General features: G+C 36.8%; 1 non-coding gene across 1 annotated transcript; it reads right to left on the reverse strand.

The window, feature by feature from the left end:
* Positions 1-1,227: 1,227 nt before the first annotated feature.
* Positions 1,228-1,334, reverse strand: LOC115898814. Its single transcript, XR_004058479.1, has one exon. It is a non-coding gene; the product is annotated as a U6 spliceosomal RNA (small nuclear RNA).
* Positions 1,335-14,598: the final 13,264 nt, after the last annotated feature.

The following is a 14,598-nucleotide window of genomic DNA, read 5'->3' on the forward strand; positions in this document are numbered from 1 at the left end:
TCAGGCTGGCCTTGAACTCCTGACCTCAGGTGATCCACTCCCCTTGGCCTCCCCAAATTTTTTATGTAATTAACTATATTGATAGAATTCCTGGGGAAAAAAGACACTATCTGTATCAAAATACACATAGAAAAAAAACTTTTTTAGAAAAGAGAATTCAGCCTGTAGTCCCAGCTATCTGGGAAGCTGAGGTGGGAGGATCACCTGAGCCTGAGAGGTCGAGGCTACAGTGAGCCGTGATTGTGCCATTGAACTGTAGCCTGGGCGACAGAGTGAGACCTGTCTCAAAAACAAAAACAGAACAAAACAAAGCAAAAAACAAAAAAGAATTTGGTATTTGACTGTTTATTTTTGCCTTTGTGGATCTATCCCTATCAGGTAATAGTATAGTTTTATTTCTTGCTATACTTCTGAGATCTATTTGTCTACATATTTTAGAGTTTGTTAATATTTTATTCTGTTTTTTATATTTATTACTGATAACTGCTTATAGTTATCTTTTTATGTACTATCTTTAACAGATTTTGGTCTCAGCTTTGCTAGCTTTATAAAATTATTAGTGAACTTTCCATTTTTTCCTGTTTTCTGGCACAGTTTAAATAACATTGGTATTATCCTTTCCTTAAAAGGTTAGTTAGAACCCAACTGCAAAACTATTTCCTTTTGGTTTGTTTACAGTGGTAAATCTGCAAACACATTTCCAATCTCATCTGTAGTAACTGGTCTAGTCAAATTTTCTATTTCTTGAGTTAATGTTGGTAACTTCTATTCTATTGGGAAATTATATGTTATCTTTAGATTTTCAATTTTGATGTCATATGTTTGTGTGTAAAATTATAATAATAATTATAATATAATAATAAATTACCCGTGTGATTTATAATAATCACATCTATTTGTGTGGTTCAACCCTTTAATCATACTTTGTATGCTTTCGCTTTCTCTGTGTTTTCTTAGTCATACTCATGATGTTTATGTATTTTATTGGTGATTAAAAAAACAACTTTTTATCACTTTTTAAATTATACTTTAAGTTTTGGGTTACATGTGCAGAACGTGCAGTTTTGTTACATAGTTATACACGTGCCATGGTAGTTTGCTGCACCCATCAACCTGTCACCTACATTAGATATTTCTCCTGATGTTATCCCTCCCCTAGCCACCCACTCTCTAACAGAACCCGGTGTGATGTTCCCCTCCCTGTGTCCATGTGTTCTCATTGTTCAAAAATATATGGAATGCTTCACCAATTTGCGTGTCATCCTTGCACAGAGGCCACGCTAATCTTCTCTGTATCGTTCCAATTTTAGTATATGTGCTGCCAAAGCGAGCACTATTTATCACTTTTACAATGGGCTTTTTTTGGTCATTATTTTAAACTTCAATTTTACTAATTTCTTCTACTGTTTTTGGATTATTTCTGTCGTGCTTTCTAATTTCTTCAAGAAGAATGTGTATTTCTTTTATTTATGGTTTTATTGAATAATAATAGTAATTATGACTATGGATTTTTCTCTGGGTATATCTTTAGCCACGCCACAATAGGGTTTGATATGATGTGTTCTCTTTTTCTTTGCTTTCCATATAACTTGCAATTTTATTTTTAATTTTCTTTTTGATGTAGGGGTTATTTTGGAAAATATTGCTCTATTATCAGGCAATTACTATGGTCATTTTTATTATTTATTTCTAATTTTATTTGTTAAGTAAAGAGGATATGCCTATATATTCTCTCTTTTTTAGAATTTATTAATGTATTTTTATGTTTTTGAGGACATGATTGATTTCTTAAAAGTTTTATTCATGTAAGAAAATAGATGCACATTCTGTCCTTATATCATGCAAATTTCTCTCTATTGAGTTAATATTGTTGTTTGATTATTTATTCTCTATGTCTTTGATTATCTTTTCATCTAATGGGTTGGTCAAATTCCGATAGAGGTGTATTAAAGTTCTCCTTGTAATTCTAACAGTTTTTGCTTTATCTGTTTAGTTGCAATGCTGTTTGGTACATACAAGATTATTATAATTTCTTTAGAGGTGCCATTTTCATTCACACAAATAATGATTTAAACTGTGTTTTTTTAGAGCTTCCTTTGGCTTATATTAATATTTTCAACCATGTTTTCTTTTTGGTTGCTTATGCCTGATACCTCCTCACCCACTGATTTGTTTCAATGTTTCTTTGTTGCTGTGTTGTAGGTGTGTTTCTTATAAAGAACATATAGTTGGATTTTTAATTCACTATCATGGTCTGTGCCCTTTTACCTTTAGTCCAACGGTTAATACCGTTGATTTTATTCTCTTCATTTTGTTTTACATTCCTATTATTTTTACTATTAGTTTTATTTTGTTGAGCCCCATTTCCTTTTCCTTTTTTTTTTTTTTTGGTTTATTCAAACTTCTATTCTTACATATTCATTATATTGTGAGTTCAGAAAATTTACTATGCTTTTCTGCACACTTCATTCCATGAGTGCTAGCACTCAAAATCAAACAATGTTTCTCTACTGTTGAATCCAAATGAGATAATTACACCACCTGCTGAGGCACCTTATTTTCCCACTGCTCCCTGACTTCAAAAATAGGAAACCTTTAGAAACATTTATACAAAGTCCAAGTAGCATTCAGTACATAGTGGTTAAATTTGTGATCTCAGAATGACAGTGGCTGAGTTAAAAGCTATTTATTTAAAAGCTGTATTTTCTTGGGTGAGTTTTAAACCACTGTCTATCTCAATTTCTTTATGTGAAAATGAAGCTAAGAATTGGATTATCTCATAAGGTTATTGAGCTGATATGTAAAGATATGTAAAGTGCTCAGAGCAGCACCTGACAAGTACTAAGTGCTCAATAAATGCTACCTGTGATAATTTAGAAATGGATTGTATTCTCTCTGAATCTTTGCATGCTTGAATATCTTACTTCACCTTGACTTGTAATGATTATCTAGGTTGGGCACACAATTTTGGGGTTACTACTCTTTCCTTTTAGTAGTGTGTGGATATTTCCTTGTTTTCTTACTTCCAGGATGGCAAGTAAAAATAATTTACCTGTCAGATATTTTTCCTTTTTATGTAACTTCTTTTTTATAATATTCTCTATCATTGGAATTTATGAATTTTATAATGATACTTCTAGGCATTTGAACTTTTAAAAAATAATGGTGTCTGGCACTTGGGGTATGTCTTTCTTGTTCAGCCTCAAGATTTTCTTTAGATTAGAGAATTTTTTCTTCATAATTTCTTTACCTATCAGTTCTCCATCTATTTCTCTTCCTCATCCTAGAAATTCATTAATGTATTGGGCCTTTTGGATGGGTCATCCAAAATTTATCTTTTTCTTCATCATTTTCATTTATTGTTTAAATTTTCACCTGATCACCTTGGCTGCTTATTCAATTTTCAACAGTGACATTATCTCTTTCATTTAGTCTGAGTTTTTAAATTTGAAAATCATGTTTCTCAATTCCAGAAATTATTTTTTCTGTTTTAATTTTATGTCTTCCAGTGTTGTTATTGCTTTCTGCTAAATATGATATTTGACTCTTTTCTGTAGTTCTATTTCAGTCAGAAATAATATAAATTTTGAAATGCACAGACAATGGATATGAATTGTCCCCTACGGAAATACTACAAGGGACTGGAGAAATTTGGAGAATGGAAAACTCCAAGGAAGGTCTTTTGGGGGATAGGCAAAACTGGGATTGATTGAAATCAATTTTGTGATTCTGTATTTCTTCACTGTATCAACATTTTGCTTCGTATACTGTTTCTTAGACATATCTAGAGAGGCCTACCTAAGTGATGGATTAAAGATTTTAAGAAAATATCTTTAGACTGTAATCCATAATATACTTACTCTCTCAATTTGTCTTCCCCATCCCTTACAAGTCTCTGATGTTTCTTTTTTCTTTTCTTTCTTTTTATTTTTTTGAGATGAAATTTCTCTCTTGTTGCCCAGGCTGGAGTGCAATGGCCTGATCTCAGTTCATTGCAACCTCTGCCTCCTAGGTTCAACCGATTCTCCTACCTCCGCTTTCCAAGTAGCTGGAATTACAGGGGCCCACCACTACGCCCAGCTAATTTTTGTATTTTTAGTAGAGATGGGGTTTCACCATGTTGGCCAGGCTGGTCTCAAACTCCAGACCTCAGGTGATCCATCCACCTCGGCCTCCCAAAGTGCTGGGTTTACAGGTGTGAGCCACCACGCCCGGCAGTCTCTGATACTTCACATTAGCACATTGCTCCAGCTACCATTATTGTATATTGATTACCTTAGTTGTAGCTTTAAAATAACTATGCTCAGAATTTAGTGTCAGGAGAAAGCAGGACAGTTAAGCTGGGTAGAGACTGTGGCTTGACTAACAGCTGATACGATTTCTCAATGGGATCATTTCTCAATGGGATCATTTTGTATATGTCCCCAAGAGAATCCTCTGAATAGTCAGAAGGACGAAAATGTTCAATGATTTACGAAGGAATGGGATGACAGATACAGAAAACTGTTAAACATTATCACGTACCCTCTGACTGGAATCCTGGAAAGAGTGCTATATCCTCCTTTCTTTGAAGACAGTTTCTTACTTTTTTTTTTTTTTGAGACGGAGTCTCGCTCTGTCGCCCAGGGTGGAGTGCAGTGGTGCGATCTCGGCTCACTGCAAGCTACGCCTGCCGGGTTCACGCCATTCTCCTGCCTCAGCCTCCCGAGTAGCTGGGACTACAGGCGCCCGCCACCTCGCCCGGCTAGTTTTTTGTATTTTTTAGTAGAGACGGGGTTTCACCGGGTTAGCCAGGATGATCTTGATCTCCTGACCTCGTGATCCGCCCGTCTCGGCCTCCCAAAGTGCTGGGATTACCGGCTTGAGCCACCGCGCCCGGCCAGTTTCTTACTTTTTCTTAAAAAAAGATTTACCATTTCACTAGAGATTGTAAATATTTACACATGTGCATATATGACAGAATAGTATGTTTTATATATAAACTTATGTTCTTTTGTTTCCCAGAATATTTCTTACTTTTCCATTTTCCCATTCCTTGCTTCAGGAAAGGTTTATGGAAGGGCTTTTTGGTTTCCCAAAGCCTAAACACATGAAAATATAGTGTTAGGTATAGTTGGTGCTCTTCCCTAAGATGTATCAAGCTATGGCTTTACTTCTATTTATGCTGCTCAAGGATTCATGTCTTGCATCAGTTGTTGAAAAATTCATGCCACTATCTCTTCAAATATTGTCCCTTCCTCATTCTCTCAAGACTCTCTTTATGGACTTCATTCTAGGTATATTTTGAAACTTTCTCTTTTTCTGCCATGTCTTCTAGCTTCTCATTCATATTTTGTACTGTTTTATCTTTGTGTGCTGCATTCTGGGTGATTTATTGAGATCTATATTTTCTCCTTGCCTTTGTCTCTGCTAGGGCTATAAAAGTTTCACCAGTTCCAGATTAATTTTTATATTAGTGTATGTCCTTTGAGTTCTCTCACGTGTACAGATTATGAATTCAGCCTATGAATGGAGCTGGCCTGGATTCTGATTGCTCCCAGGGGGCTCCATATCCACCCATGACTTCACATAAAAGATGAGCTTTCTTCTCATGTATCTTTACTGTGGGATAAAGTTTTCTAGTTATTATTTCATGTGCTGGTTGTGTTTCTGTGGCGTCTAGATTTAGATTGGAGCTCAGTACCAGCTTCCCGTCTTCCACTGCATAGAGGCATTGTTTTCTATCCCTATGTGGGATTAAATCCTGGTCTCTAGATCTTAAAGCCAATAGCCGTCTGTCTTCATCTCCAGCTCATTGTTGCTAGCTCCTTCTTTGTTTCTTAGAGATTTCCATTTCATGACCATGAACTTGACTACATTACTGTTTTTAGAGAAGGTGAGTATTCTATCATATCTGTGAGTTTCAAGTGGGAAGGGGGAAGCTTTCCAAGTCAGTTAAATCTGCTGTTGACTGGAAATTCGTTGAACAGTTTTGTTGGATTAAATTGTGTAGGTGACATGTCATACCTATTAAGAGATACCTGAAGCATGGCTGCTTTATATTGCTTCTAGACATATAGTATAGAGTCTAATGAAGTTTTCTGTATCTCAGCATAGCAAAGGCAGGGAAGCAGCACAGAAAGTCTTGATCATTCAAGGTTGACACAAGCAAACCAGAGAGCTACAATATCTGAAAAGGTCATGAGGAAGGAATGAGAATGGCGAGTTATGTAGAGCAATAATACTAGAATCATGTGGACCTCTTCCAACAATTCTAAGGTGCTTTATAAGCATCTTTGATCTTAGACACACAACGGAAAACACAGCAGATCCTAAACTGATTCAATTTCAGCACCACAATGGGATGAGAAGACAAAATATAAATTATGAATATTGCTATGGAAAATAAAAGCTGGATGTTTTATACACTTGGGTTTGTGGACTGTGATTTATTCCAATTATACATATGTGTTAGCAATGGCATTCTGCAGGACGTATGATTACAAGACATTTATTTTATCCTCTTTGCCTAGTACTTACACTTTTCCTTATTTCCTCTCAAATTTTACTTCCTTAGGAAAGCTTTCTTTGTTCCCTTTTTAGCCCCTCAGACTATGTCTTGATCTGCTGCTATATACTCATATACATATTTGTGTTCCATTCCTTCTTTGTATTTATGTGGAATTATAATTATCCGTACACTCATGTGATTATTTGATTAATGTATATACCCCACTAATCTGTGAGCTTCATGAATACAAAGACCTAGTCTGTTTTTCCTACCATTGTATTCTCAATGCCTTGCATAGGCGCTCAATAGAGACTTATTAAGTGAATGAATGAATACAATACATTCTGCATTGTTTGACATTTTTACAATGACTATATTAGTTTTACTATTAAAAACAATCATCCTATTTAGAACAAATATAAACATAGACCTTCTGGGCCAGTGGTTTTTAATATATTTAGGGTTATACTTCCCATTAAAAATGTGTTAATAATTATAGCTTATAGCCTCTCACCTGGAAAACTTATATGCACCCTCCCCTCACTCCCAATACATAGCCTTGTATACAATTTCCAGGAATTTATAGACTTGTCCAGTTGAGAACACATGGTCTAAGTTAATCAGTATGGTCAGTAGGTGAGAGTTTCCTGGACACTGTCCTTAGCCTGGCTGAGGGGCCACTAAGGAGGAAAGTGACTGGAAGGCAGCAACCTTGCAGTAAGGCTAGGTTCCCTAGATTCCCTGGAGATGCAGATTTGGGGCATGAAAGGCCCACCAGACTGCACTGCTCATGATAGGTGGGAGGCAGCAGATAGCGTCCAGGGAGGCTTCCACTCAGACACTGTGAATAAGGGCAGAGAGCAGGGAGACAGTTAGGGACACTCCCCCAGCAATCACTTCTCCAGGCCTCATGGACACCCTCAGCTGCAAGGGTCTAGAAGGCATGCATTCTGGTTTCCAGCGGCAGGAACAGTGCTCCCTTCTCTGCTGGGGCTGGGTTACCCCAGTGGAAATTTAGGAGAGGGAGGAGGGAAGGATCCAAAAGCATTTACTCAGGTCACCACCTTGGTCATCTGTCCAGGCATATTTTTGAAGTGAGCAGGAGTCAGGTGCCCATATGCAGGAGATGAGAGGTTCTGAAATATGAGAGGGGATGGGGGCAGCACCTTCCCCCGATCTTGACTGGGCAGAAAGGATAGGACCATCTCTGCATTCCTCATACCTTGCAACATCAATCTCACAGCTCTTCCCTTTGCCCAGAGTTAAATCTCATTGTTTAGAAGGATTCAGTCTAATCCTTCTAAATACCTTATCAAAAACCTTACCAATTACCTTATCAAATACCTTAGCATGTTTATAAACTCTTCTTGTGCAGAAAAGCAATACATTCATAAAACTTAATTGTGCTAAGGCACTTCCTCCCTCTTAAGTTGAACTTTTTTTTTTTTTTTTTTAGACTTAATCTCCCTCACTCTTACCCAGGCTGGAATGCAGTGGCGCGATTTTGGCTCACTGCAAACTCCACCTCCTAGGTTCAAGTGATTCTCCTGCCTCAGCCTCATGAATAGCTGGGATTACAGGTGTGCACTGCCATCCCCGGATGATTTTTGTATATTTAGTAGAGACAGGGTTTCACCATGTGGGACAGGCTGGTCTCGAACTCCTGGCGTCAAGTGATCCACCTGCCTTGGCCTTCCAAAGTGCTGGGATTACAGGTGTGAGCTACTGTGCCTGGCCAGAAATATTTTTATGATAGATTTTCCCAGATTAATTCCTCATTAATTTTTCAGTGACAGTAACTTCATCTTTTGTCTGATTGTAAAAATGATTGCGTGCTGATGCTTCTTTTTTTGAGACGGAGTCTCTCGCTCTGTCACCCAGGCTGGAGTGAATTGGCATGATCTAGGCTCACTGCAACCTCCGTCTCCGGGATTCAAGCAATTCTCCTGCCTCAACCTCCTGAGTAGCTCGGACTACAGGCATGTGCCACCACGCCCAGCTAATTTTTATATTTTTAGTAGAGATGGGGTTTCACCATGCTGGCCAGGCTGGTTTTGAACTCCTGACTTCAGGTGATCTGCCCGCCTTGGCCTCACAAAGTGCTAAGATTACAGGCGTGAACCACTGCGCCTCGCCACTGATGCTTATTTTTTTAAGGCGGTAATAGTACATGAGAAAGTGAAAATATGAGGAAATACAAATCTCATGTTCATTCCCTGCCTCTGTTACCGACATCCTGTCCATTTTCTAATTCCAATCGCTGCCTGCCTCTCCGCCCTCACGTTTTGGGGGATGGACACAGTTGCAGGGGAAACGGAATACATTACTGATCATGGACATTGAGGGTGGAGAGAAATTTGGGCATCAAACTAACCCTGAGAAATGTACCAGTGAGGTTGAAAACATTTGTAAACCATTGCCCAGGAAAAGCAGTCACTGAGACCAGCATTGTGGATGATTAATATCTTTTAAAAACATTTTATAATTCCCTCAACAAAGTTCTTGCAAACTGTGGTAGAGGCTGTTATGCTCTCCAATATCCATGCTTTCTGCCCACTCCTTGGAATCCAGCTAGACTGGTTAATAGTGGTCTAGCTATAGTGGTCAGTGTCCTTTATGATTGGGTGCAACCATGAGACTGAGTTCTGGCCAGTGGATTGTGGCAGCAGTGATGTGTTCCAGACTTTCCCTCATAAAACGTCCTCATGCTTGACGTGTGCTCTCTCTTTTCCTAGCTACCTGCTGAGCGCAGATAACTTTGAGTACCTAGAGAAGGGTGGAGCTACAAGATGGAACGAGCCTGGGACCCTGAATGGCCATGTGTAGCAGAGCCTCTCTGCTGACCTGGAACATTAACCTCAGACTCTTTTGGTAATGAAAATATATTTTTTGAGTCATACAATTTTTGAGTTTTTCATTACAGCAGTTTAGACTTTTATACTACTTCAACATTAATGGATTATTTTCTTTCCTTTTTTTTGGACCTTAGGTGATGAGGATTATACTAACCATATTCTTCCCTTCGTAGCATACCATCTGCATTGATCTAATCAAACCCATTTTCTTTTCTTTATTAATTCATTTACTACTTTATTTGTTTCCTTTCTTCTCTATTCTTTACTTCCATCTCCTCCCCAAAGGCAACCTTCTAATTTATTTGATGTGTATGTTTGTTTATTTTAAAACTTACTTTATTTTGTATGCATGGATTTAGATAGTAGTATGGTGCTGTGGATCTCATTCTGACTTTTTTCCCCACTCAGTAATATTTTTTTAAAGATCCATCTATGTCACTCTGTGTACATCGTCTGTAGTCTCACGCTGTTGTATAATGTACCACGGTATTCATCCACTCCAATTTACTTCCTCATTTTCCTGGAAATAAAATCTATACTGCTTTCAACTTACTGTTATCTCATATATTGTGATGAACGTCCTCATGCATGTCCCCTTACGGACCTATATGAAAAGTGTTCTGGAATGTATATAAAATGAATGGAATTGTTGAGTCATAGGGCATATGTATAATTCATTTATGTATGTCAGATTGCTCTTTGGAATAGCAGCTCCAGTCTAAACTCTAATCAGCTGTGTGCGTTAGAATTCCTCTATCTCTGTACCCTCAGTAACAACTGGCATGTCCCAGCTTTAAAATTTTTGCCAGCCAAATAGGTATAAACGGATTTATAATTGAATTTTAATTAGCAATTAACTGGTTAATAATGAGTTTGAACATCTCTTCATTTATTTCTGAGCATTTTGGTTTTCATTTCCTTGGGGTATATTTGTCATGTTTTGTCAGTTTATTTTTCTTATTTTACTTTATTTTATTTTTTGAGATTGGGTCTCACTCTGTCACCCAGGCTGGAGTGCAGTGACACGAACATGGCTCACTGCAGTCTTGACCTCCTGGGCTCAAGTGATCCTTCTGCCTAGCCGCTCCAAGTAGCTGGAAGCAGAGGCATACACCATCACACTCAGCCAATTTTTTAAAATAGTTTTTTTTTTTTTTTTTTTTCTTTGTAGAGACAGGATCTTGCCATGTTGCCTAAGCTGGTCTTCAACTCCTGGCCTCAAGCTATCCTCCTGCCTTGGCCTCCCAAAGCACTGGCTTTACAGGCAGGAGCCATCTCACCTGTCCGTCCTCTTCTGTCACTATAGGGCAGTGTATTCCTGTCCTTTTCTTTTGGATTTGCAGGAGTACTTTGTATGTGCTAGCTATTAATCCTTTGTTAAAGGTATTGTAAATAAGTTTTCTCTGTCATCTATTAACTTTGTTTATGATGTCTCTCATTGAATAGAAATTCTTATTTTTTATGTAATCAAATCTATTAATCTTTTGTGTCTTATGGCATCTACTTCTGAGGTTTTGTTTAAGAAATTGTTATCTAATTCTAGGCCACAAAGATATTCTTCTATATTATCATCTATTAACTTCACAATTTTAGCTTTCATATTTATTTTGTTCTCTGTAGTCTGGATTTATACTCGGTGCTAAGGGGGGGTTCCAGCTTTATTTTTCTTCAAATAGCTAGTCTTTCCAATTCCATATATTAAACCGTCCATTCTTTCTCCATTGATTTGTGCTGCCAGTTTTTTTCTGTATCTACTTAAGTCTGTCTCTAAGCGTTTCCATTTATCTATTTATCTCTTCCATATTACTTTTGTTACTATGACATGGCAGGGATGGCTGGTAGTCACCAAATGATTTTTGTACTTACTTTCCTAACTTGCCTTGCAGTTAGATTGAGGTCATATGGCTATCTGGACTACACACTACAAGCAAAGTAATGTTTATTATTTCTGGGTTAAAGTTATTTAAAACTGGTGTAAAAGGCTGTATGTTTAGATGGAGGAACCACAAGATGGAAGAAGTCTTAGGTTCCTGAGTAACTGCGTGGAAGATTGGAGAGCTGCCTAATCATTAAATTTTACGTAAATAGGAAATAAACCTTTGTTTACTTCACTGAGGTTTTGAGGTTCATTTGTTACTTCAGTATAGCATATTGTTACCCTGACTGACACATATAGTGTATCTTACTATCTAGTAGAGTAAGTTTCCAGTAGAGTAAGTATCCTTTGTTTCCAAATTGATGTAGCTCTTGTTGGGTCTTTATATTTCCATATAGTGTTAGAATGTATCAATTAAGCTTTGATAGATTTTTTTAAAATGTTAAGCCAGCTCTGCCTTACCATTCTGATCATGACTTTTTAAAATACATTGCTGGATTCTACTTGCTGGTATTTTGTTTAAGATTTTCACATCTATATTTTGAGACTTGTTTGAAATTTCATTTTTTTATACTGATCATGTTGGTTTTAATATAAAAGATATTTGACTCATAAAACGCATTGAAGAACATTACTTATTTCTAGGCTATAGAACAGTTTGTATAAGATTGGACTTTATCTGTTACATCTGGGTCTATTTTTTAAGGAGAGGGGCAGGGAACTTTTAAACTGCTGATTTAATTTTTTTCCGTGGTTATAGGACCCTTTGAATTCTCTGTTTCTTTCTGAGCCAATTTTGGCAAGTTTTATTTTTCCAATAATGTATCAATTTCATCCACATTTTGAAATTCATTGTCATAAAGTTAATTATGGTATTCTCTTATCTCTTAAAATCACTGCATATTCATTATTATGTCCTCTTTTTCAATGCTAATATTGTTTATTTTCACCTTTTTTCTTGATTAGTCTTACCAAAGGTTTGCTTTTTAAATTATATCTTTTCAGGACCAATTTTTCATTTTTTAAAATTCTATCAAACGTATTTTTTTCTATTTCGTCTATTTCTGCTCTTGTCTTTTTCATTTTATTATCTTTACGTTTATTCTATCAGTCTATTTCCAACTTTTGATTTGGATGCTTAGCTCATTAATGCTTACCTTTTTTTTTCCCCCAGTCTAACATAAGATTTTTAAAACAGCTTTATGAGATATAATTCACATTCTAAACAATTCACCTATTTAAAGTGTAAAATTCAACCTTTTGTTGTATGCTTCCAGAGTTGTGCAACCATCACCACAATGAATTGTGGAATATTTTCATGACTCCAAACAGAGATCCTGCACCTATGAGTTGTCACTCTTCATCTTGCCTCTGCCTCTCCTTTCAAGTATTACTTTACTTTCTGTCTTTATAGACTTGCCTGTTGTACACATTTCATATAACATAAAAACTTAAGACCATAAATTTCCTTTGAAATAATATTTTCATTGAGAACACAGGAACACAGGGAAACAACATACACCAGGGCCTGTTGGAGGGTGGGAGGTGAGAGGAGGGATCTTAGAGAACGGGTCAATAGGTGCAGCAAACCACGATGGCACACGTATACCTACCTATGTAACAAGCCTGCACATTCTGCAAATGTATCCCATTTTTTTTCCCTTTAGAAGAAATAAAGAAAAAAAAGCAATACTGTTTTTACTGAATCCTACAAATGTTGGTATTTAGTGTTTTTGTTATTATTCAGTTTTCAGTGTTTTAAAATTTCTATTATGCTTCCTTTTTTAACCCATAAACTACAAAAATTTTTTTTTTTTTTTTTTTTTTTTTTTAATTTCCAAACACGACCGTAGGTGGTGTGGCTCACACCCGTAATTCCAGCACTATGGGAGGCCACCCACCTCAGCCTCCCAAAATGCTGGGATTACAGGCTGAGCCACTGTGCCCAGCCTCTTTATATGTTTTGAGGTTATTTTATTAAATACTCACAAATTGATAATTTTTTGGCGAATTTAACTTTCTAACATCATTTAAAAACTTTTGTTGTGAAATAATTATATATTTACCTGTAACTGCAAGGATAATACAGAGAGGCAGGAGAATCACATGAGGTTAGGAGTTCGAGACCAGCCTGGGCAACATAGAGAAACCTGTCTCTACCAAAAATACAAAAATTAGCCGTGCAACGTGGCATGCACCTGTAGTCCCAGCTACTTGGGAGGCTGAGGTGGTGTGATCCATTGAGCCCGGGAGGCGGAGGTTGCAGTGAGCCATGATCGCACCACTGCACTCCAGCCCGAGCGACAGAGTGAGAACCCATCTCAAAATAATAAATAAATAAATAAAATAAAAGTTTCAAATACATGGTTTTAAAAACATATTACCTTGTTATTTATTTCTATCCTAATTGCATTTTGGTCAAATAAAGTGATTATTATGACACTGATTCTTGGAAATTTGTTGAGATCTGCTTTATGGCCAAATTCATGATCATTATTATAAGTAGTCCCTGTATGCTTGAGAAGAAAGTGTATTCTCCTATTATTTGGTGCAGGATTTTGTGTATGTCCATTAAATCAGATTGTTGACCACATTGCTCAATATTCTATATCTTTACTATCAAGATATAATAATAGAATACTTTTTGTTCTCCTTATTCTTTAAATACTTTAGAGAAGTATGTTGTATTCTTCCGTGTGATTGTTGATTTGTTCCTTTTATAGTTCCATAACATTTTTCTTTATATATACATATATATGTTTTGAGATGGAATCTCGCTCTGTCACCCAGGCTGGAGTGCAATGGTGCAATCTCGGCTGACTGCAACCTCCGCCTCACTGGTTCAAGCGAGTCTTTTGCCTCAGCCTCTTGATTAGTTGAGATTACAGGCACGCATCACCACACCCGGTTAATTTTTTGTGTTTTTAGTAGAGATGGGGTTTCATCATGTTGGCCAGCCTGTTATTGAATTCCTGACCTGAAGCGCTCCACCTGCCTCAGCCTCCCAAAGTGCTGGGATTACAGGCTGAGCCACTGTGCCCAGCTTCTTTATATATTTTCAGGTTATTTCATATATACTCACAAATTTATAATTTTTTGGCAAATTTAACTTTTTAATCATCATTTAAAAACTTTTATTGTGAAATAATTATATATTTACCTGTAATTGCAAGGATAACACCAACAGGTCTTCTGTACCTTTCCTAACAGTTTCCCCCAGTGGCTACATCTTATATGACTGTAGTACAATATTAAAATTAGGAACTTGATACTGGTAGAAAATGCATCATATAGTTCTATACCATTGTATCACACCACTGCAATCAAGATGCAGAACTATTCTATCCCCACAGAGATATCCTTTGTGCTGCCCCTTT

The sequence above is a fragment of the Rhinopithecus roxellana genome, chromosome 7 (genome assembly GCF_007565055.1).
Source record: "Rhinopithecus roxellana isolate Shanxi Qingling chromosome 7, ASM756505v1, whole genome shotgun sequence".
In the NCBI taxonomy this organism is placed as follows: domain Eukaryota; kingdom Metazoa; phylum Chordata; class Mammalia; order Primates; family Cercopithecidae; genus Rhinopithecus; species Rhinopithecus roxellana.